Raw genomic sequence first — 24,277 nt, 5'->3', positions numbered from 1 at the left:
CCATAGTCTAGTGTTGATCTGCTGCTACACGCAGCATTCATAATGGAAAATGGAAATTTTAGGTCAACCTACAGTATAGTGAAAGTATGGTTACGACAAGGAATTAACCATAAGTGTGTATGAGAATCCCATCCCTTTTGTCTTAAGGCCTCATTAAAGAAAATTATGACCAGTTACCTATGCCATATATTCTTCATTTACTGTAATTTGACCTGAAAGTGCCGTCTCTCCATCCAGACTGCTGAGCTGAAAGAGTTAATTAATAACAGAAAATGGTGTTAGTCACGAAGAAGTTCTATGGAAATGGTACAGAGCCATAGCATTGTCATTTTCAGCTACTGAACTAGGTCAAACACGCTGCAAAAGGTCGAAAATCTGGGCCAAGTTAAGATGAACAGACTGCAGGATGTGTTTTTGCATGAAGAAAATGTGGCGTGGTAAGACTATGTTCCCCGTTGTCCTTGTCCATCCAGGACAATGAATCAATGTTACTGCCATTTCTTTTAAAATCAAGGTTCCGTCCATAACGTCCGGCTTACAGCTAGGACAGGCCGCTGATCATAGGCACTGCATCCAGCTGAAGTCCTTTTTCGTTTGTTCTTGCTATTACCAAGCACATTAACTTTAACTTAAGATGGATCTGTAGTGATGAAGTGGTTATTGAAGCCCATTTCTACCCTCTCCTTTTTGGAAAGTCCTCAATAAATCGAATAAAATCATCTACAAATAGCATGTCCCCCCCCTGTGGCGGGGGGGGGGGAGGGGCACAATCTGGCCTCACTGAGGGGTGGTACTACTACTCTGCGCCCTGGTTGTGTTAGGAAGAATACTGCCACCGTATTCCCTGCGTGTCATAAAAGGCGACTACAGTGGGCGGGGTGAGGGGACTAGGGACCCCCTCCTCTGCCTGTTAGTTCCTAAAAAGAGACAGGCCAGAGAAAGGGATGGGGTATTGAGTTATCCCCGTACCCAATTGGGTCTATGAATGTGCGTGGATGTAGTACGAATGAGGCTAAAAGGGAGGAGATTGGGAGAATGTTTGTGAGAAGAAAGTTGGATGTGTTAGCTTTGAGTGAAACGAAGATGAAAACGAAGGGTGAGTCTATGTTTGGAAGTGTGAATGGAAGATTGTCAGGTTTTGATAGAGGAAAGGCAAGAGAAGGTGTGGCCTTGTTAGTGAGTCCGGAAGTACAGCAGTGTGTGATTAAATGGAAGGAGGTGTTATCGAGACTGATATGGGTGAAAGCGAAATTTGAATGTGAGGTGTGGGTGTTTGTGAGTGCATATGGGCGTGGTAGTGAAAGGGATGAAGAAGAGAGGGAGTCTTTCTGGAATGATGTTGATGAGTGTCTGTAGAGTTTTGGAGCGAATGTGAATGTGGTACTGATGGAAGATCTGAATTCTAGAGCAGGAAATGTAGCAGTTGAATGTGTAGTTGATTTGCATGGTGTGCCTGGAAGAAATGAAAATGGGGAACGAATGACAGAGATGTGCATTGAGCGAGAGATGGTGATTGGAAATACTCTGTTTGAAAAGAAAGATATTTATAAGTATACATGGGTGAGACAGGAGGGTGGAAGGGTTGTTGGAAGAGCATTGATGGACCATGTGGTTGTGTCCAGGAATGTAATAGGGAAATTGTAGGATGTGAGAGTTCTGAGAGGGGAGGGTGGAGGTATGTCTGACCACTACCTGGTGGAGGGAAAGTTAAGAGTAGGTAAGAGATGGGTGAGAGCTAGGAGGGTTAGGTGTGGCAGGGAGGTTTTGAAAGTGAGTGAGTTGGATAAAAAAGAGAAAATGATAGAGTATCAGGAGAAATTGAAAGATGAGTGGAACGCAGTGAAAGATCAGGAAAATGGCAGTGTGGAGGAGGAATGGCAGATGTTTAAGAGTGCTGTGGTGGGGCATGTGGAAGAGGTGTATGGTGTGAGACGTGTAGGTGGTGTTGTAAGAAAAGGAAGTGAATGATGGTGCGAGGAAGTATGGCTGTGGCTAAGAAGAGATGTGCATATGAAGTGTGGCTGTAGAGGAAGGATGAGGCATCATATGAGATGTATAAGGAAAAGAGGAATAGGGCAAGAAGGACTGTGCATGATGCTAAAGTGGCAGCAGAGGAGAGGTGGGATAGGTGCCTGACTGAGAATTTTGAACAGAATAAGAAAATGTTCTGGAAGGAGGTGAAAAGGGTGCGAAAGGGAGAGTCTGGGAAGGAAGAACTTACTGGATGCAGTAAGGAAAAGATGGGCAGAGTATTTTGAAAGATTGTTAAATGTAGAGGAGGAAAGGAAGGCTGAGATTGTGGCGAATGGAAGTGTGCAAGGAATAAATGTGTTGGGAGAGTTGAATGATTCTTTGATTACGAAGGAGGAAGTGCTGGAGGCAGTAAAGGAGATGAAAAGAAGGAAAGCTGCAGGTATGGATGGGTGTGCTGTGGAATGCCTAAAGGGTGGTGGAGTGACTATTGTTGACTGGTTAGTAAGATTGTTGAATGTGTGCTTTGTGAAAGGTATGGTGCCAATTGACTGGGCAAGTGTTTGTGTGGTCCCACTGTATAAAGGCAAGGGTGATAAGGATGAATGTACTAGCTTTAGAGGTATAAGTCTGTTGAGTGTTGTAGGTAAGGTGTATGGTAGAGTGTTAATTAAGAGAGTTAGGGAGGGTATAGAGGGGGTGATTGGTGATGAGCAGTGCTTCTTTAGGAGGGGTATGGGATGCGTGGATCAGGTGTTTGCTGTGAGACAAGTGTGTGAAAAGAATTTAGCAAAATAAAGGGTGTGTTTTGCGCATTCAACATTTAGAGAAAGCGTACGATCGAACTGGTAGGGAGGCTTTGTCGACTGTTTTAAGATTGTATGGACTTGATGATAGGTTACTAAAAAGGGGTGAAAAGTTTTTATGTAAATAGTAAAGCGTGTGTAAAAGTGGGAAATAATAATAAGAGTGAGAGCAGTGGAAATGAGTTATTTAAGAGGAGCCTGTGGAGTCACGTGGAGAGACAGGCTGACGAATGAGGATATAAAGGAGCGTTGTGGTGTGGATGTGGATGTGATAGGAAGCGTTATGAGGAACACACTGAGGTGGTTTGGCCATGTGGAGAGGATGGAGGGTGAGAGACTGACGAAGAGAGTGTATGTGAGTGAGGTGGAGGGGGGAAGAGGGAGGGGGAGGCCGAGGATGAGATGGAGGGATGGGGTGGAGAGGTATATGAGAGAGGGGGGTGTGAGTTGGGAGCAGGGCAGTGAAATGGCGGGGGACAGGGCGACTTGGAGGCGATTTGTTTGTGGCCACCCCAAACGGGATTGAGGCGTCTGGCAATAGATAGATAGATAGATAGATTGGTTTCCCGTGAGAGTGGGGCTGCGGCAGGGATGTGTGATGTCGCCTTGGTTGTTTAATATATATATGGATGGTATTGAAAAGGAGGTGAATGCAAGAGTTTTAGGTGGAGGTCTGAGTCTGGCAAATGTTGATGGTAGAGGGTGGAGCCTAAAGCAGCTGCTGTTTGCAGATGATACTAAACTGGTGGCTGATTCAGAGGAGAGATTGAGACAGTTGGTAGAGGAGTTTGGAAGGGTGTGCGGAAGAAGGAAATTGAAAGTAAATGAGAATAAGAGTAAAGTGATGAAGTGTACGAGGTCAGCAGATGATAGGGGGATGAATATAGTTTTGAATGGTGAGTTGCTTGAGGAGGTAGAGTGTTTTAAGTATTTAGGGTCACATACTGCTGTGGATGGAAGAATAGATACAAAAGTGAAGTTTAGAATGAATGAAGTAGGAAAGGTGCTGGGAGGAATGAAAGGACTGTTTGGATGTCGTTCGCTTAGAATGGATGTAAAGAGAAGGCTGTATGAGGGTGTTGTGGTACCGACTGAATTATATGGGGTTGATACATGGAATATGGGTGATGCAGAGAGGAAAAGTTTGAATGTAATGGAGATGAGGTGTCTAAGGAGTATGTGTGGAGTGACGCATATGGATCGAGTGAGAAATGATGAAGTGCAAAGAAGAACTGGAGTTGTTCAGGAGATGGCTAATTGAGTTGAGCAGAGGGTGTTGCGATGGTTTGGGCATATTGGTGAAAAAGATTACTAGATCTGATGTGAGAGGTGTAAGGCTGAAAGAGAGACCACAAATAGGATGGATGGACAGTGTGAAGAGAGCACTGGATGCGAGAGGGATGTCTGTTGAGCAAGGAAGAGTGGCTATGCGTGACAGAAATAAATGGAGAGAAATTGTGAATGAGTAAATGATGACGCAGCTCTGGGGGGATATTCATCCATATTTGGTCTGATCAACTAATCAGGTCAGGTGCGGGTAAGGGGATGGGTCTATTATGATGTGGCAGGGGTAAACCAGCTCTGCTGTCGGGCCCTGCTGCGGATGTCACTGTTTACACTCCTCAGTTGACCCTCGTGCGGTGTGGTGTGGTGAGGATTTGTCCCTTCTCCCCTTTGGGGCTAAGATGAGTGTGTTTGAATGGATGAGTAAATGGGGAGTGTGTCGTCCTGTCTCGGTTACTTCCCTTTCCTTGGGCGAAGCAGCCTGGCTATATATATATATATATATATATATATATATATATATATATATATATAAGGACATTGGGTTAAATGGATTATACAAAAGATAGTGGGCGCGGTAACTAAGCCGTAACAACACCACTGTAAAACAAGAAGAATCACTCGGACAGTGTGATACTCACGCCCAACAACTGGTATTAAGGCTGGATATTTGACCTTGCCCTATGACCTTGAATTTACTCCCATTGTTTTCAAAACTGAATTACATCTCTGCCCAGTGACTCTGTGATTCTGACCTTTGACCCACAGTTCTCAAAATATAATCTCGTCATTCTTGACTGACCCTTAGTCCTTTCACCAGGTTGGTCTACTGTTTCAGTAATAGAGTTGGACATTGACCTTTATCTGTAGCCTTGACATTTGAATAATGCCCTAAAAATCGAATAACTCCATATTTCCCATATCCTGAATATTTCCAAAACGTCTGAAATAAATCAGATCACAACCGTTTAAGTTAATCTCGCTGTATGACCTTGACTTTTGACCACAGAAAAAAAGTCATCCTCGAGGAAGACCCTCAACTTTCCCACTAAATTTGGTCCAGACTGGAACAAATCTTAGTCATTTTTTCATACACAGACAGACTGGTAGAAAGAACAGACAGACACACGCCTTGGGATACAATACCCATCCCTGGATTCAGTGCGCGGAGGGGGAAGGGGCGTAAAAAAAAAAAAAAATGAACTTTAGGGCGGAATTACATGTAGTCAAAAATATAACGGTGGCAATTATCGTGGTGATAACAATTTGAGCGAGTAAAGCGGACTAGAACACTTAACATTAGCCGAATTTTAGTGTGCAAAATTTCGTTTCCCTTTGTGTCTTACAAAACTTCCCTGCCCGAATTGCTCAAATAAACTGCTTTCTATCCAGGTATTAAGCCAGTCGTTGTATGTCAAACAGTTTTGAAACTGTCATCAAAACTGTCTTCCAGAGGTACCACGCATTTCTCCCGAAGTGCTAAATATAGCTAAAAAGCCCCCCTCCCCCCAAAAAAAAAAAAAAAAAATCTTTCAGCTGAGCAAGACGGAGCACAATAGCATTGTTTATTTTGTTCCTGACCTCTTAGGCCAGTCATTGCATGTCCTACCTTTCTGAAGCTGTCATGAAAATTGCCTTCCCTTGGTAGCATCCATTAAAAAAAAAAAAAATAATAATAAAATAAAAAATAAAGGAAAAGAGAGTCAGAGGTAGACGAGGAAAAAAATACAACCTTGCTCGGCTGGACACGTTGCGTACCTGCAGCATGGACGCCTGTTTCACTGCAATGGCTATAGCTATACTGATGTTATTTACAATGGTGAGAATTATTTTAATACTGATCGGTGAAACTTGTGAGCTGATAATTTAGTGGTAGTAACTACCTCCGCCACCGAAGCTGGACCAGGTTATGTATTCCTCCAGTTTGTTGGTTTGTTTCTTTATATGTCCACAAGACATTTCAAATATTATTAATGAATTTCAGTGAAATTTTGTGGATATGTGGGTCAAGGGCCAGGGAAAAGTAGGATAAAGTTTTGTGATCATAGTTAGAGTGCCGGCTTAGGACTAGTTTGTTTGTTTATGTGTGCAAGATATTTCAAAAAGTTATTGATGGTTTATAATGAAATTTATGGATATGTTGGTCATGGGCCAAGGGAGAGCTGATAATATTTTAGCTGTGATCTAAATTGTCTGCTATAGAGGTTGGCGGAGGCATACCCTCTCTGAATGCGCTTAAATTGTTATAGCTGCGATAGTTATGTGGTAACGGTTAGAGTGATGATAATAATGCGGTACAGATAAGAAACATAGTGATGACAAATACAATTACTGCAGTTACGATAGGATAATCAACGTGGGTGGGTTAAAGACAGCTCAAACTCTAGTTACTTTTGATGAGTTTTGTATGAAGATTCAAAGGCAGCTCAATGTCTAGCAAATTTTAATGAGTTTTGTATGAAACTTTGAAGACAGGTCAAGCTCTAGTTAATGTTAGTGAGTTTTAGTGACTTTTGCCTGATTAAATTTGTGTAAGAAGGTGATCTGGATGAAATACGTCTTGGCTAAAGTGAGTGTTGATTGAAATGAATGTTGAAGCTATGCAGAGAGAGAGAGAGAGAGAGAGAGAGAGAGTGTGTTTGTGCCAGATTCAATCATTTGGATTTGTGAAAGACTAAAAATCTTGGTTATGCCTGCGTGCGTAGACCGAAGGGTTATGTGTTTGAATGGGCTTGTTTATCTTTCTCTTCTGTGTGTCTGCTAGCATGCTTATGGGAAATCTTTGAATGCAGTTGCACCATATTTAAAATAATGACTGACGGCCACCGGATGTACAAATGATATGTCACTGGTCGAGAGCGAAGTCAGCTCAAACAGTTGTGATTCGATTTAGGCCAGTGTGGGTGGATGGTCTGATTTATGGTCGGTCATGAATGAACTTATTTTGATTATAAACAGGTGAATTGTCAAGGTCATAAGATGAAGTCAAGGTAAACACTTCTGAGCCAACTCTGTGACAACTTTTTGGGAGGGATGGCAATTCGGCACGAATGAAATAATTAATTAGAGAACTGTCGGTCTACTTCATAGATCATATTGAAGGGTCAAAAGTTCAGCCTTTGACCTTGTGGATAATGCAGATGGGTGTTGCGTGCCTGACTTCTGGGTGGAAGCAAGCATACAGAGAATCAGAGTAATAGATTCCAACATAACAGTAAATGTATAGAAACAGTGATGCATAAATGCGGGGAGGAGAAAAAGACTCAAATGAGTCAATAAAAGGAGGGTAGTTAATAAATCATAGCTTCTGGCTCCACCCTCTTCAGTGATGCTGTATGAGGTGAACCCATACACATGAGAGTTGTATTCCACATACGAGTGATTAAGGTCCCTATTTGAAGTCAACAACCGTCCAGCATTAATAAGGCCTAGGGTTTGTTCAACACATCTGGGTTCCTATTTGTATGTCAATTGGTTCTTTAATATATCGGCATAAACTCTGTAATTCAATTTTACAAAAACATTCATGTATAAGATACACACACACACACACACACACACACACACACACACACACACACACACACACAAACTCGTTGTGAAAGGATGCATGAAAACCTCTTAACCTGACCTGAATACGATCACTAGCCTTTGCCAAACTGTTTTTAGAATGGAAACAGTGAGTCCTTCACAAAACACAGCATGAAGGGTACATCAAGAATAATGAGGGGTGGTAAAGGATTGAACTGTGAACTGTTGTTGTCGGTGAAAGGAGGATCGTGTGGAAGATCAGACAAAAAGATTGATAAAGGTATTGAGCTTTTGAGACAGTAATAACAACGATGTTATTTCTGCCCCACTCAGAAATAGCAGACAAATCAAGTGTGGTGTTTTTCCGAGGACGGGAGAAGAACTGAAGATAAAAAAGTATTATATGAAAATACGGGTGGTTACGGGTAAAATTGAGACGATACGAGTATACATAAGAAAAGATGTGTGCGAATAATAGAGAAAGTGAAATAAGTATAGTAAAAACTGTATTAAAAAGAAAATATGTGTATGGGAAAAAGAGGAAATATGCAATAATCGATAATATATGTATGAGAGAAACATATCATAAAAAATGGAGAAAAATATTTGCAGGACAAAGAAGAGGGATAAGCATTAGTAAAGGGAACAGTGAGATAATTGTGAGAAAAATGGAATGTAAGAAAATACTGTAGAGATGGTACTAACATGTATGAGGTAAAGAGAGGATATATATGAGAAAAAGAGAAAAGACATGTATGGAGACGAGGAAAATACATAAATGGAAAGGTGGTGGTACGTATGGGAAAAGAAGTAATTTCGTACTGCGAAAATAGAATTGTATGGCAAATAAAAAGACAACGTAAAGAAAAAGAGAAAACAAGTATAATCTTTGACTAAACGAGGAAAATATTTATGGGGGGAATGTCGTAAGCAGGTGATTAGAGAAGTAGTTTCTTGTTCGAAAGGACATGAACTCTATTCCTGACTGGGGTACAGAACAACCTTGAACGAGACCACCGTAGCAAGTATTACCATATATTCAATACGAGAGGCGGGTATTACAACTGAAGTGGTGATATAGGTGTGTGGTGAGCAGGGGAACTGTCAGGCTAAGGAACTGGTCTACCATCTCTATGCCCCGAGTCGGACGCTTGGACCATATATATGTTTTCTCACTGTATCCGACTCTGATCATAGATTTCACCGTCCGTTTTTTAAAGCAAGGAATCCTCCAGCGTGCCACACGTCATTCAGATCTCATCATTTCATTACTAACACCCGCTGTTCAAGCTGAATCCAATGCTAGAATTGTCCGATTTAAGACTAAGATGATGGTATAAAACAGTAAGGGTAATAATAATTAATGCATCTTCGCAACATAAGAAAAAACTAGATTATCATCGAGATATTAAGTCAGTTTGAGGCTTGATTAAGATTTACGATACCCCAGAGACCCTGACCTTGACCTATGGTCATCATATTCCAAGCTGACCTGGATATGACCAAATGCTTCCTACCTGCGACCAAATGACTCTTCTACGACAGGCTTTTCAAAACGATGAAAACGAACAGATAGAAAGACAAACGGTTGCTGTCCGACAAATCAGTCTATTCATCTCCGTCACTGTGTGTGTGTGTGTGTGTGTGTGTGTGTGTGTGTGTGTGTGTGTGTGTGTGTGTGTGTGTGTGTGTGTGTGTGTGTGTGTGTGTCTCTCTCTCTCTCTCTCTCTTTCCCCGACAATCTTCTTATCACCATCTCATTCTCTCCTTCCTTCTCTCACACCCACGAACGTCCCCTAAAAATGAACGCGTAAAAATGCAGAAGAGAAGGTAACTGAAGGAACATGGACTGCGGGAAGAAGATTAGGAAGGGAAAGACAGTCTTGATTTGTTTTGTCTGTCCGTTTCTCTGTGTTTTGGTGTCTTGCACTCTACATCTCTTTCTGTCGACACACACACACACACACACACACACACACACACACACACACACACACACACACACACACACACACACACACACACACACACACACTTATCTGCAACATTTCCTCCATATTCTCTCTCTCTCTCTCTCTCTCTCTTTGCATCTATCTATCTATCTATCTATCTATCTATCTATATATATATAAAGAGAGAGAGATAGATAGACAGATATATACTGTATATATATATATCTATATATATATATATATATATATATATATATATATATATATATATATATATATATATATATATGTGTGTGTGTGTGTGTGTGTGTGTTTGTGTGTTTAGTGGTAGGTGGGGGCGCTCACCATCCAGTCACTCAATGTAGTGCTGCTTTGGGTGTCTGCCCTTTCGTCTCTTCCTTTCTTCCTCTTCCGTCTTTCTTTCCTCTTCCTTTGCCTACGGGTGACTTTTACACTCCCTCTTCAGTCTTTCTTTCCTTCATTCTTTCCTCTTCCTTCTGCAGTGGGTAACTCTACAATGATTGACAAGCCACATGGTTTTCTGTACACCAGGAAATCATTTACTGTGCTGAGTGGTAATCATATGACCAAATTATGGCACCTGGTGAACAAAGGCCTTCCCCAACCTTCCTGACCCAATCTTCTTTGACTGACCCAATATTTGCCAAGTTTTCGCTTCAAATTTCTTTATCTCATCTCTCCACCTCCTGTCTGGCCTTTTTCTGCTGTGCTTAAAACCTCCTGGTGTCCAGTCAGTCAACCTCTTGCTCCATCGGTTATCGCTTATTCTTGTTACATGGCCTGCCCACCTCCATTTCTGTTCTATTATAATTTCTATAATGTCTTTGACTTTAGTCTGCTCTCTCACCCAAGTTGATCTTTTCCTGTCTCATAAAGATATTCCCAACATTGATCTTTCCATTGCTTTCTGAGAACGGATTAATTTATTTTCCATTGATTTTGTCAGTTTCCAGGTCTCACAACCATACGTCATGGCTGGAATAATACATTTGATATACACTTTTTTTTTTTTTTTTTTTAATACAAACTGGCAAGCTACTTTTCATGATGTCTCTATGTTTACCGAAAGCTTTCCATCCAACTGTATTGCGTCTTTTTATTTCGCTATCAATATCTTTCGTTAATTTTTTATTTGTCCCAGTTAATTGTACTCCTCGACTTCTTCAAGAATTTCTCCGCTTATTCTGATGACGCTCTTTGGTGTTTGTGGATTAAACATTAGTTTTACTCCGGTTCATCTTTAGCCCTACTTTGAGACTTTCTCTGTTCAGGTCATTTAACATTTCTTGCAATGTCTCTGCTGTTTCTGAGTTTAGGACAATGTCATCTCCAAACCTTAAATGGTTTAGCTTTTCTCCATCTATGTTCACTCCTTTGTTTTCCCAGTCTAGCTTTCTGAAAATACTTCCTAGGCATCAATCAATCAATCAATCATTTCCTGTGGCACCCCACGGGATGCATAGGGCCTCGATGAACTCTCTCCTCCAATATTTGTATCTTGCCATCTCCTTCATGTCCCACCAACACTCCTCTTCTACTTCTCTTTTCATTGTCCTCAACCAGGTTTCCCTCGCCCTACCTCTACCTCTTCTTCCTCTAGCACTCCACTCTGGCACATCCTGTATTAAACTGCCTTCTTTTTTGTATATGTGCACCAGCCACTTCCAGCGAGACAGTCTCACATATTCATTAACTGGTTCCACTTTCGTAATATCCCTTACTCTTTCATTCGTAACTCTGTCTTGCCACTTTACCCTAAGAATCCTTCTCAGTATTTTATTCTCAAATCCTAATACTTTCTAATTTGTTACAGTTGCAGTTGTGACTCATGCCCATAAATTAAAATTGGTCTAACCATGGACTTGTAAATTTTCACTTTAGTATGTACCGAAAGAATATTATTATTCCAAACAGATTTCAACATTCCAACTGCTCGCCAAGCCTGTCTAATCCTCTCCTCAATTTCACTGTTTAATGATCCATTAGATGATATAATAGTTTCCAGATATTTAAAATTTTCTACATTCTTCACCACATTATTCCCAATTACACAATCGATTTGGTTCTCCACGTTCATATTACTAATTTCAGTCTTTCCACAATTTTTTACCAATCCCACTTTTTCTCCTTCCTCCACCAGACAATCAAGCACCCTCTGCATCTCGTAAATACTTCCGCAAATCAGTACAATATCATCAGCATAGTCCAAATGCATCAGCTTCTTATTTTCTTTCCAGTTAATTCCTGCACCTGTTCTCCTTACAACCTTTCTTATAATATAATCCATAACCAAAACAAACAGCAATGGCGAAAGAATTCCTTGAATCACTCCTGACCTAAATTGAAATGGGTCACTCAAAGAACCACCCACCATTACCTTACAAAAAGTACCTTCATGCAGGCTTCTAATATTATTTACAAACTTTTCTGGTATACGATAGAATCTCATAATGTTCAACATAGCTCCACCTGAAACACTATCAAACGCCTTTTCAAAATCCACAAAACACATACAAGTGACATTTTCATCTCATTAGCTTGTTGCATTAGATGCCTTACAATAAAAATTTGATCATTACAACCTCGACCCTTTCTAAATCCCGCTTGTTCATCTCTTAAAATTTTGTCAATTACTTGCCCTGCTCTGTTCAAAAAGATTTTGGAAAAGACTTTTGCAACTACAGGTGTCAAAGTTATCCCCCTCCAATTTGCCACACACATTTAAATCTCCCTTTTTTGGTATTTTTATAATCACTCCATTTTTCCACTCTTCTGGAATTCCACCATTATCCCAAGCCACATTAAAAAGTTTCAAAAGCGCATTCATCAACTCGTCATTTTCCACCTTAAGCATTTCAGAAAATATTCCATCCTCTCCTGGGGCCTTAAAATTCTTTAACTCCTTTATAGATTTTGCTACCTCTTCCGAGGTTATATACCCTGTTTCTATCTGCAAATCTCTCTCGGCTGGCAATATGTTCTCTTCAGCTGGGATTGGTCTATTTAGAACAGATTCAAAGTGCTCTTTCCACCTTCATTTTATATCCAAATATTTAGTCATCAAATTACCATTTCTCTCTCGTACAGGTATTTCCTTCCTTCTCTTTTCAGTCCCAGTTAACTCCTTTACGGCCTGATACACTGCTGTTGTGCTCTGACCGTCATTTTACTTAATTTAATTTCTGTCTCTCTTGCCTTTTCATCATGTAGCCTCCTCTTATCATGTCTAACGAGTCTTTTTACTTCAGAATGTAAACTCCAGTACTTTGTTCTAAGTACTTCAACGACCTGGCCATCAACATGTTGTTCTTCACTTCTTAACTTAGCCTCTTTCCTTTTCTGAACTGCATTCCATGTTTCATCTGACATCCACTTTTTCCTTCTCGCTTTTCCCTTTTTCTTAATAGTAACCTTAGCACTCATGCAAAACTTCTTTTACCTCTCTCCACATTTAATATCATTGTCTTCAGATTCCATCTTAGTCTGCAGGACTAGAAACCTTTTCCTACATTCCCACAGAAACTTTTCCTTCGTGTTCTCATCACTCCTCAGCTCATCAAAATCATAATTATTACCTCCAGTACAATTACCATCAACGTTTCTCTTAAGTTTTATTTTAATCTCTGACACAACAAGTTGATGATCACTACCTATATCTGCCCCCCCCCCCCTCCTTACACAAACATCTTGCAAATAACTCCTATGCCTTCTGCTATTTGCAATGTAGTCAATCTGGTCACAATATTTACCACATGGTGAAATCCAAGTAGTCTTATGTATTTTCCTATGCTGAAAGATAGTTCCACCAATTATAAGGTCATTTGCCAAACAAAAGCTTCCAAATCGCACCCCATTTTCGTTTCTTATATCAACACCCTCCTTACCCATTATCCATACAATCATCAAAGCCATCCCTACTACTGCCAACAATCGCATTAAAATCACCAATGCAAACTAACACATCATGTCTTGCCACTCTATTCTAGGCATGCTGTAAATAATTTTGGTGAAACTGTATCTCCCTGACGCACGCCCTTCTCAATCTTAATTTTCTCTGAATCCTTATGTAATTTAACTGCAGTAGTTCCCTATTTATATATGTTTTCTAACAGTTTTACAATGTTCTCATTCACTCCTTGTGCTCGCAATGAATTTGTATGCTATGTGCTCCACTGAGTCGAAAGCCTTTTCGTAATCAACAAAACCTAAGCACAATGGTTAATTATTCTGTAGTTTTCTCAACTTGCTGTATTCATTGTGTGAACAGTAGATGATCAGTAGTCGAATAGCCGCTTCGGAATCCTGTCTGTTCACTAGGTTGGGTTTCTCCAGGTCCACTTTCTCCCTGTTCTTCTGTGAAAGAATGTTCATTATTCTGATGTTATACATTTCAGAAAAGTTTACCAGCATTATTCCTCTTTCTTTCCTTTCTCCCTCTCCAAATTTTTCCCATACATGCTTCTCCATTTTTTTATTTCCCAAGTTTTTCATTGAAGTCTTCCATGAATAAAGTATATGTGGTCTTTTCTTCTTCCATAATCTGGGAGATGTCATCATAGAATGTTTCAGTTTCTTCATCTGAGGTTTGAGAAGTTGGTGCATATACTTATATCACCTTCAGGGTATATTTTTTGCACCACCAATGCTGCTCTGTCAGATACACGGCTGAATTTAACAATGTTGTCTGCAAGATTTCTGCTAATTAGAAATCCTACACCACTAACTCTTTCATTTTGCCTTCCTCTGTAGTAAAATAGGTGGTTGCTGTCTTCGAGCTGAATTACTTTTTCTTCTTTTCTGTGGGTCTCACTCAAACCTACAACATCCCAACTAATATTTTCCAGTTTAGTCATTATCACATTTGTAGCCTTTTGCAAGGCTTCTTACATTGTATGCGTAGATGATTTATGAATTTCAGATTGTTTAGTGTCCCAGTCTCTAACTTGCCAACACAGCGCCTACTCACTTTCGGTGGCTCACTGCCCGTAAACTCAGGAGGCAGTGCGGATGGACGTTTACCAGACGATGATCCAACAGGAACGCCCGTCAAATCGTTTACAATTTAGTGGGTACTTAAGGCGCTCCAATCGGACTGAGCCTGTGTAGGCTTATATCCTAGGGTTGGTTTGGGTTTATTGCTCATGTTATGCCACTCAGGGATGAGATACGCTGGTCATTCTCATCTTAAATGTCAGGATCAACTTGCCTAACTTCGGGATGTATATATATATATATATATATATATATATATATATATATATATATATATATATGTGTGTGTGTGTGTGTGTGTGTGTGTGTGTGTGTGTGTGTGTGTGTGTGTGTGTGTGTGTGTGTGTGTGTGTGCTCACGCGCGCGCGCTTTAGTATGGCTGACTAATAACTTGCTGATTCATTTACCGCGTATCCTTTAAACGTAAAATTTGAAGCGGTACCACGTAATTCATAGAGTGCTGCTGTAATATTGGTGATAATTATGGCTTTATAGTCAAAGTGAGTCCGCGAAGGGATAGGCCTGCCCCAATTTTTCTGATACAAAATAAACCTGTAATGGGTAAAAGGTGATTTGGCGTTTTCCTCTCGCTGCTGAACGCACTTTTAACCGTGACATGGAGGCTAACCACACCTATGTTTATTCTAAATTGGCATGAAAAGGCACTCAGTCCATACTTAACTGTGAGTTGTAACAACAGGTAACACCAGAATGTGATGCTGGTCTCAAAGACGTGCTATGAAAAGAATGTAGTGACGTTTATTGCCTCTTTCTGTCGCTGAGCTTCGGGATACAAGCTACAAATGGACAAAAATCTGGATCAGTTCATGATGAAGTACTATACTGCCCACAGCTGTTTCAAATGTGACCCTCTAAAATTGGGGTTTTGCATAAACTTACGTGTTAAGAATTCTAATAATACGTCCACCAGTCTATGCTATTACCACAGCCTAACATAAATAACTAGAGGCTTCTCCAAGGGGGAATCACACCAGCCGCGAGCCAATACATTTTTTTTTTTTATGTGACCGACTCTGGGCATAGGCTTCACAGCCTGCTTTCAGGGCCCAGTAGTCCTCCTATGTACTGCACACCTCTACATGTCACCACTTCGGCGCTAACACCCACCGTCCATACTGAATACATTCTAGGGCTGTCTCATACAGGACTGGTGTATTGGTATTAGCGGGGGTATTTTTACGACATGTCGGCGGGTCTTTTGGTAGATCAGTAAAGTCTGATATGAAATTCAAATCCTTAAACTGTTCCCTGCCTCAGCGGAATTTAAACCCGGGTCCGTTAGGACTGGAGACCAACTCTCTACCGATTGAGCTAGCGCGGCTGGGAATATGACCTTGACCTTGACCTACTTTCACCAATTTCGAACTCTAGGAGATTTTCGTCTGTATTGCACACCGGTAAAATTTTGTGACGACATCTTGAGCGGTTGCGAAGTTATAGTGGTAACAGTCAGGCAGGCATTGATCTACTTTCACCAATTTTGAACTTGTAGAAGAAGTTTCATCTCTACTACACACCTGTTGATTTTTGTGATAATATCTTAAGTGGCTGCGAAGTTATCGTACTAACAGACACACAGACTCAGAGACAGACAGACAACTGAAAACAGCACTCGTAGATTTTCATTCCTGCTACACACCTGTACCATTATGTGATTATATCTTGGGCGGTTGCGAAGTTATCGTGGTAACAGACACACAGACATTGACCTACTTTTACCAATTGGGAACTCGTGATCGATTTTCCCCCCTGCTACACACCTGTAAAAATTTGTGATGACATCTTGAGCAGTTTTGAAGTTATCATGTTAACAGACACACAGACACCCACACAGACAAATTGAAAACAATACCAGCTTCTCTTTCGCTACTGGTAAAAATCAAATAAAGTATCAGCTTATTAGCACCCAGGATTCCTGTGTGAGTAACTGTGCTGGAAGGGTACTAAGCGTACTGCTCTCCGCATATTGGCTCACAGTCTCGAAGCTCTTACGTGCCTACCCCGCGGTTCCCTTCTTCATTAACTTTCGAAAATGTCCGGTTCCGTCCTATACAGAGGGCACTGGACGCGTACGGGTAAAGAATATGTTGAGTGCCGTACGTAGTGGAAACTCCCAAACCCATCGCCTATATTTAAAAACGGCGATAAGCAACTCGTAACAATTTACCACTCGATTAACTTAACTTCACTATCAAAGTACTGGAGAAAATGTAACAGGTGATACTGCGATGTTTCCTGACGAGCATAATATTATAGTCAATGAACATGGGTTTCCCAATAATAGTTCTTGACTCACTAATTTATTTAATTAATAAATTAATATATTTGTTAAAAAGGATCCAACACTACCGTCCAAACTCACTTCTTTCGGTTTTCAGAAAATGTGTGATAATGTTCGCCGGACAAAAGAAAACATCTTAGTTCAAACTTCAATAGCTTCGTGAATATCCAATGTTCATGGAGCAGCAACTGACAACAGACTAAAAGTATATACAGTACCTAGCAGAGTGCTTCAAGTATTAGTTTTGGGATCAGTTCTACTCAGTACCTTCGGTAATTAGGTAGAGAATGTTAGTACTTGTATGAACACAGGGTAATTAGTGTTGAGAATGCAAAGCATACTTGTGTGTGTGTGTGTGTGTGTGTGTGTGTGTGTGTGTGTGTGTGTGTGTGGGTGGGTAGGTGGATGTGGATGTGAGTTTTACTATTAACGACCTGTAACAGAGTTTGGCAAACAGGGTCATACACAAAAAAAGAGGATGGCAGACTGTATGATCAGAGCACCTACAGTGTACAGTTCACCATTTTCACATTCAAGTGAGGCTGTGGGACACATCAAAAACAAAAGATTTGTCAAACAGAGTGAGGACTATGATATGACCCATTACGAGAGATCCATTAGTTTAAACTGACGGCAATGATAATGACGTGCCGTGCAAACGTCACCCTTCCCACCATAGTTATGCAAGTATATACAGTAGTCATTTCTAACTTTTTGACATGCCCTGTCTTCCTTGTATTATGTATGAAGCCATGCTTATTGCATATATTCTATAACAACGCTGATATATTCATTTACACATGGGAACAATTAAACAGTGCAAGAGTTACTGATATATGATTGCTTTATATTTTTTCAACTAGAAAAATACTAAAATGGTAATTTACATACATGGAAATTTACTACTGCATTCTTTTAAATTCAGTTCACGATAACGATTTAGGTTTGTTATGATAATTTATCGGAAAAGTCTAGCGCTGGCAAGTTGGGAACACAATGCTGACTTTCATGAATAAACATCCATGCTCATTTCCTTGAACACAGTTATATGACGTCATTTCAGGTCAGATCTAGGCCTTTATTTCAGAAGAAAAAAAAATTGCTGGGCAATACTTTGACTGTGATTTCCGAACACGCAGGTGGAGTCAGACTGAAAAATGATAAGTATCTCTACAAGGAGTGAACTGAAATGGTTCACTTTGGTGGTCTAGAGGGTTAAGACGCTCAGCAGGATGTCAACCAGAGGGTTTTGCATCCGAGGGATGGTTGGAGTTTAACAACTAATCATCTTCGCATTATATTGTGGAACTAGTTTGCTTAGTCTCTGGCCTCGACACTTCCGATGGGGCAATAAAGGACTGATGAATAGACAGTGGGTTCTGGCGGTGTACTTATATGAGGATAGTCTAAAACAGTCACTGCTATCCCACTCTGGGTCAGTACAGCTCTCCTGCCTTATTCTATCTAATGCCACTATATTTAATTAAGATGAGAATGAGAATAGGGGCCTGAAAGTATTGCTGATGGTACTATTATCCACTTTCTGCTCTGGATAACTCTAGCCCTTTACTCCAGTTAGTGACAGCCAGTTATATTCAGTTGAGAGTGAGTCACAGGCCCCTGTGTTAAATAAATCATAGAGTTATAATGGGTTGCAAATAAAATAACACCCAACGAACTGAGTCCACAATAAAGAAATTCTTGGTCTAGAAAACGGTCTCCTATCTTAAGCAGCTAAATTTTCAGATTATCAAGGAGTGCGGAAACGCTCCGTAAGTAGGAATGGCACAGTTTCAAACTGGCGTCCCTTACTATAGGTTATAGGAGCATTCTCGCGAAAACAGTCGAAAAGTTTAGTTCTAAGCTTATGCCCGGAAAGACCTCCGCTATTCAAATGCAAGACTGCTCGGAAAGTCTTGCTAACCTTCGTAGGAGTCGCAAAATCGAACTGCATAAAGTTAATATCGATTTTGTTCTTCCTTTCTTTCTTTCTTTCACTCTTTCTTTTTTCTTCATCAGTCATAACTCCAAAACAAAATGGCGTACGCGAACAAAACACTGTTTGTCAAATGTAGTTTCTTTTCATGTTTAGCAAATAATTCAGGCTACAGTTGGCGAATTACGGCCTGAAAATTGCATCGCGGTCATCCGTAAGTACTCCATTTTGCATAATATCCGTTAGCTACAGCTCGCCTTTAAGTAAAGAACGTACCAAAACACTTCTTTTCACGGGAAAACACCCTCGTTTTTTAGTCTCTCAGCATGGTATGCATGTAACAATCCAAATTTAAGACTTGCTTTCTGCATAATCATACTTCCACAAAAAGATCATAAACTAAAAAAAAAGAAAAAATCGTCTAAAATGATTGTTAAGAAGTAGGAATGGCACAAGTGCACAGATAAGAGATGAAAAAGGCACAGAAACCAGAGATCATTCAGGGTGCGAGGATATTTGGAGACCTATAAGAAGAAAATTTTTGTTTAATGGTACGAAAATCTGGAATAGAGCAATTACTACAGAAAATTTCGAAAGCTAATGAAATTGGGTGATAATGGATAATGAAATAAAAATTGTCACTCATCTTCCCGAATATCATTCAGATATTAGTTTTCAATTCGTGGCTTTACCTTAGAGGAAAAGGCTAGTAGCCTACATAAATAGATTATAGTTATGATGATCATGATGATGATGATGATGATGACAAAACAACAGCAATAACAACAACAAAATAATATTAAAACTGTTTTACAAATAATGATGAATACTGCTGCTGCCGTTGCTTCTGCTGATAATCATGATGACAATAATATTTATAATAATAATAATAATCCATTCCGTTCCATCATCCAGTCCTACATTTCCCCATGAGGAGCTTAGGAGCCCGGGGCTAGGTAGTTGGTCCCGACGTTTAAGATGAGAGTGACCAGCCTCACTCATCCTTGAGTGGCATTACATGAGGAATCAACCCCAACAACCCATTGGATATGAACCTTCACCGGTTCAATCCGATTGGAGTGCAATAATTACCCACTAAACCACCAGACGCCAAAATTTGGTTATATGGTCACCACCCAGCGTAGTAAATGGTTTCAATAAAAATAATAAAGAGGTTTTAGCATAAGCAATCAGTAAGGTTTCCTTCTCTTGTATGTAATTATAATTTTTAATATAATAATAACAATAATAATAATAATAATAGTCATAATAAAAATAATAATAATGTCAAAATAATAATAATAATAATAATAATAATAATAATAGTCATAATAATAATAATAATAATAATAATAATAATAATAATAATAGTAATAATAATAATAATAATAGTAATAATAATAATAATAATAATAATTACAGTAGAAAGAGTATGACGAGGGTCGTTTTAATAATCATCTATATTTTAAAAAAAAAAAACTAGTTTCTGTCCCCAGAAAATAAAGATGATTATTATAACGGCCCTCGTCATACTCTTTCTACTGAAGTTAAGATTCCTTAGGAATACACCTATATCACATAATAATAATAATAATAATAATAATAATAATAATTATTATTATTATTATTATTATTATAACTTCTCACATCCCTGGGGAAAATTTTCTTGATTTCGTCAATATTATTACTATTATTATTATTATTATTATTATTATTATTATTATTATAACTTACTTCTAAGCTGCAATATTTCAAAGGTTATTTGAACTACAAGTCTTCGAAATTTATCATCTTAGTAGGACAGCTGTCAGCTTCTTTTGGCCAATTATGTCTGCAATCCGTAACCCGGATCTATGGATATTAAGGGGAACACAGAAAAGTGAGTCAGCCATACTACCTCAAGAATCACCTAAGCTAGGAAGCTGAAATTTTACCAGAAAATAACCTTAAATTGGACGCAGACCGGAAAGGAGTATGATTCCAAAGGGCTCGGGGACGAGAATTGTTTTCACTTGGTTTGTCTGTTTGTTTGTCTGTCTGTCTTTCTCTTGACAATTTTACGCGAAAACTACTGGTGAGATTTTTACTAAAATTTCAGGGATGATGGGCTATGACGTTCTCATCATCTGATCAAACTTTGGACCAAATTGGGACAACCCAGACTGTTGGCCCCAAAAATGTAAACACAAAAAAAACAAAAAAAAAAAAAAAAAGGAGCAAAAACAAAATCTTTCTATCGCCATAACTCCTTTCATATTCGTCATGCCGACATGAAAGCAAAACCTAGAGGTGCGTCTTTCAAATCAGTATCCAACAACATGCCTCACTACATCAGAGGGGTCGACCCCCAGTTAACGTTAAGGTGGTCAATGTTAGGTGGGTCGGGCCTAAAATTTCAAATAGTCATAAAATCGTCATTTTTCGTCCGATTTACTCCAAATTTTATATGTGACATCACTGACTAGATATCCTGCTGTGTTTATGTCAGCACTAAAATGACTGCCGGAGACGGGTTTGCTGTTGCTTCCTACCTCTTATTATTATTCTCTAAGAATGCCTGTGATAAAAAATTGGGACTTTCCATGATATTCAGGATGTTACCTTATATTCCATAAAGGATTCAGTCTAGAGACACCAAACTATATTGGCCTTACAGATTGCGATGACCTAAAGTGACGTGCACATAATCAGTGGACTTAACCTCGCCTGGGGACAGAAACTAGGGCTTTTGCGAATGTTCTAAATGTCACCTATTTTTCCATGAAGGATTAAAGCTAGAGCCACCAAACTTGGTGGACTTACAGACTGTGATGACCCAACGTTACATGCGCAAGAACAGTGACCTTGACTACGTCCCTTTACAACTTGGCTTCCAGTAGGTAATGACTGTGGGAAGTTTATCTTTATCAATATTGTCCTTGGACAATTTTACAGTTTTGTAGTTATCCTATCTATCTATTGCCAGACGCCTTAATCCCGTAAGGGGTGGCCACAAACAAATCACCTACATGTCGCTCGTTTCACCACCATTTCGCTGCCCTGCTGAATGCTCACATCCCGCTCTCTCATATACAGTACCTCTCCACTCCATCCCTCCATCTCTCCTTCGGCCTCCCCCTCCCTCTTCCCCCTTCCACCTCATTCACATACACTCCCCTCGTCAGTCTCTCGCTCTCCATCCTCTCCACATGGCCAAACCACCTCGATGTATTTCTCCAAACACTTTCTATGACATCCACACCACAACGCTCATTCACTTCCTCATTTACCAATCTGTTTCTCCATGTGACTCCACATGGTTTTTCATTTGACAACCTGCCCTTTGACCTTGAGTGACCTTGAAATGTCAAACGCAAGATCTCGGATTTTCAAAGGACGCAACTTGAAAACATTTGCGCCATTTCCTTAGACTTTAATTGTGCACTGACTAAATAACAGAAACGAGTAAGTATTTAACAGAATAAAATAACTGCTGTCAGGCGAGGTTTGTTGTGTTTGGCACCACTTGTTTACTACTGTTTTATTCTTGCTACTTTCATAGTATTTTATTCAACTTAGAGAATAAAAACTCTACTGCAGATGCCCAATATGGCCTTCAGTAACTCCTCTACCATTATCGAGTACTCTGATGCTGAATAAGATTGTGTGGGAAATGCAACAGTTAATCCAAACATGACATTCCCTGAGTGAGGGGGTTACAATAATTTTCTCAGCATTATTAACTGCTGCACGCCGGGGTTTTTCCGATGTTGCACGCTCCTCCTTACGGGGGATATCCGTGACAGAAAAAAATACCCTTACTTCAAACCCTATTATCAGCCAAACTATAAGTCGGAGAAAAAATTAAAGGTACGTAAGCATCAGCAACACTTCTTCTTTCAAATGAAAGTATCCCCACATCTCCAGGTGGTCCCGTCGATGAGTAAGTATAAGTTAAAATTCAAAGGGTAATGGGAAGACGCTTGCAGCTATACACGTCAACCAGAATTGCTCCGTGCCCAAAATTGTGATGACTGTACACGTCAGCTGGCGTTTTGGGGTTAAAGAGAAATATGTTAGTAGTCTGTAAAGTATTATAACGTATCATCCTCACCATCGTAGCTCAGATTTTCATGGGCAAGAGAATGATACACAAGTGGTGCCAGGCACCACTCAAGGCCAAAGGTCAAGGTACCAAATGCAAGGCATTAAGAGACTTCCCATATCCTGATTACAGTAAATATATCAGTCTTCAACCAGTTTCCAGTTATAGTCCCCTGAAAAGCCGTGACCTTGAATTTTACCTTTCAAGGTCACTCACGGTCAAAGGTCATGGTACCAATTTAAAACCCTTATGGGACTTCATATATTTTGATAACAGTAATATCTATCTTCAACCAGTTTTAAGTTATGGCCCCGTGAATATCCGTGACCTTGGGTTTGACCTTTCAGAATCAATTAAGGTCAAAGATCATGGTGACAATTACAAGCCCTATATGAACTCTTATATGTTGATAAAAGTAAATATCTATTTCCAACAAGTTTCGAGTTATAGCCCCTTGAATATCCATGACCTTGAGTTGGACCTACTATAGTCATTCAAGGTCAAAGGCCTTGGTGCCAAATGAAAATCCATATGTGAGGTCCTGTATGTTGATACAGTAGATATTCCTATCTTCAACCAGTTTCAAGTTATGGCCCTCTGAAAATACGTGAACTTAATTTTGACCTTTCCAGGTTACTCAATTAACTCCAAAATTAAGTAACTTTCTTTTGAGACCAGTGTCCACATATCCTGAAGGTTTAATGTAATTTCATTCTGCCGTTTTTCTCTAATGTTCTCATGAAAAAACAAACGAACACAAACAAACAAACTCTACCAAAAACAATACCCCTCGGGAATCTGCCCTGGGCTAGGTAAAAATATGAAGGGGGTAGGGGAGTAGTGCATACAGGTATCAGTAATGGGTGGACCTGTTCTCTTCAACCGTCGGTGGTCGGAAACTCACCCTAAAACCCTCTAGTCCAGGGGTTCTTAACCTGGGGTCCATGGATGGCCTTCAGGGGGTTCGTGAAGGTCAGAATAATTGAGAACAATTTAGCAGTATTGCGTGATGCCGTTTGGCATCATTAGCAGAAAACAAAATCGAAGAGTCTTGAAGGATTCTGGTCGTCGTTGACACAAGCCTACCCTCGTCTGGCAAAGCGGGCTATGGGTGCTCTGATTCTGTTTGCTACTACATTCCTTTGTGAGTCAGGGTTTTTAGCGCTTGTTTGTATCAAAACGAAAAGTCGAAATCAACTGGATGTCAACGATGACATGCGTGTTGTGTTGCCTTGTCAAAGACCACTCCAGAATTTCATCTCTTTATTCAAGCCAAACAACAACCCTTTCACTGAAATGAACTTTTGGGCATAATTAACGTTTTGTTTTGTTAAATTTGCACAAGTTAGATGTATTTCATATTTTCATCGAGTGGCCATTAGTTTTTTAACGAAAAGA

Source organism: Coenobita brevimanus, chromosome 5 (genome assembly GCF_032717465.1).
Source record: "Coenobita brevimanus isolate Jiangsu-jjx chromosome 5, ASM3271746v2, whole genome shotgun sequence".
NCBI classification, from domain to species: Eukaryota; Metazoa; Arthropoda; class Malacostraca; order Decapoda; family Coenobitidae; genus Coenobita; species Coenobita brevimanus.
Note: the sequence above shows the minus strand (reverse complement) of the source record.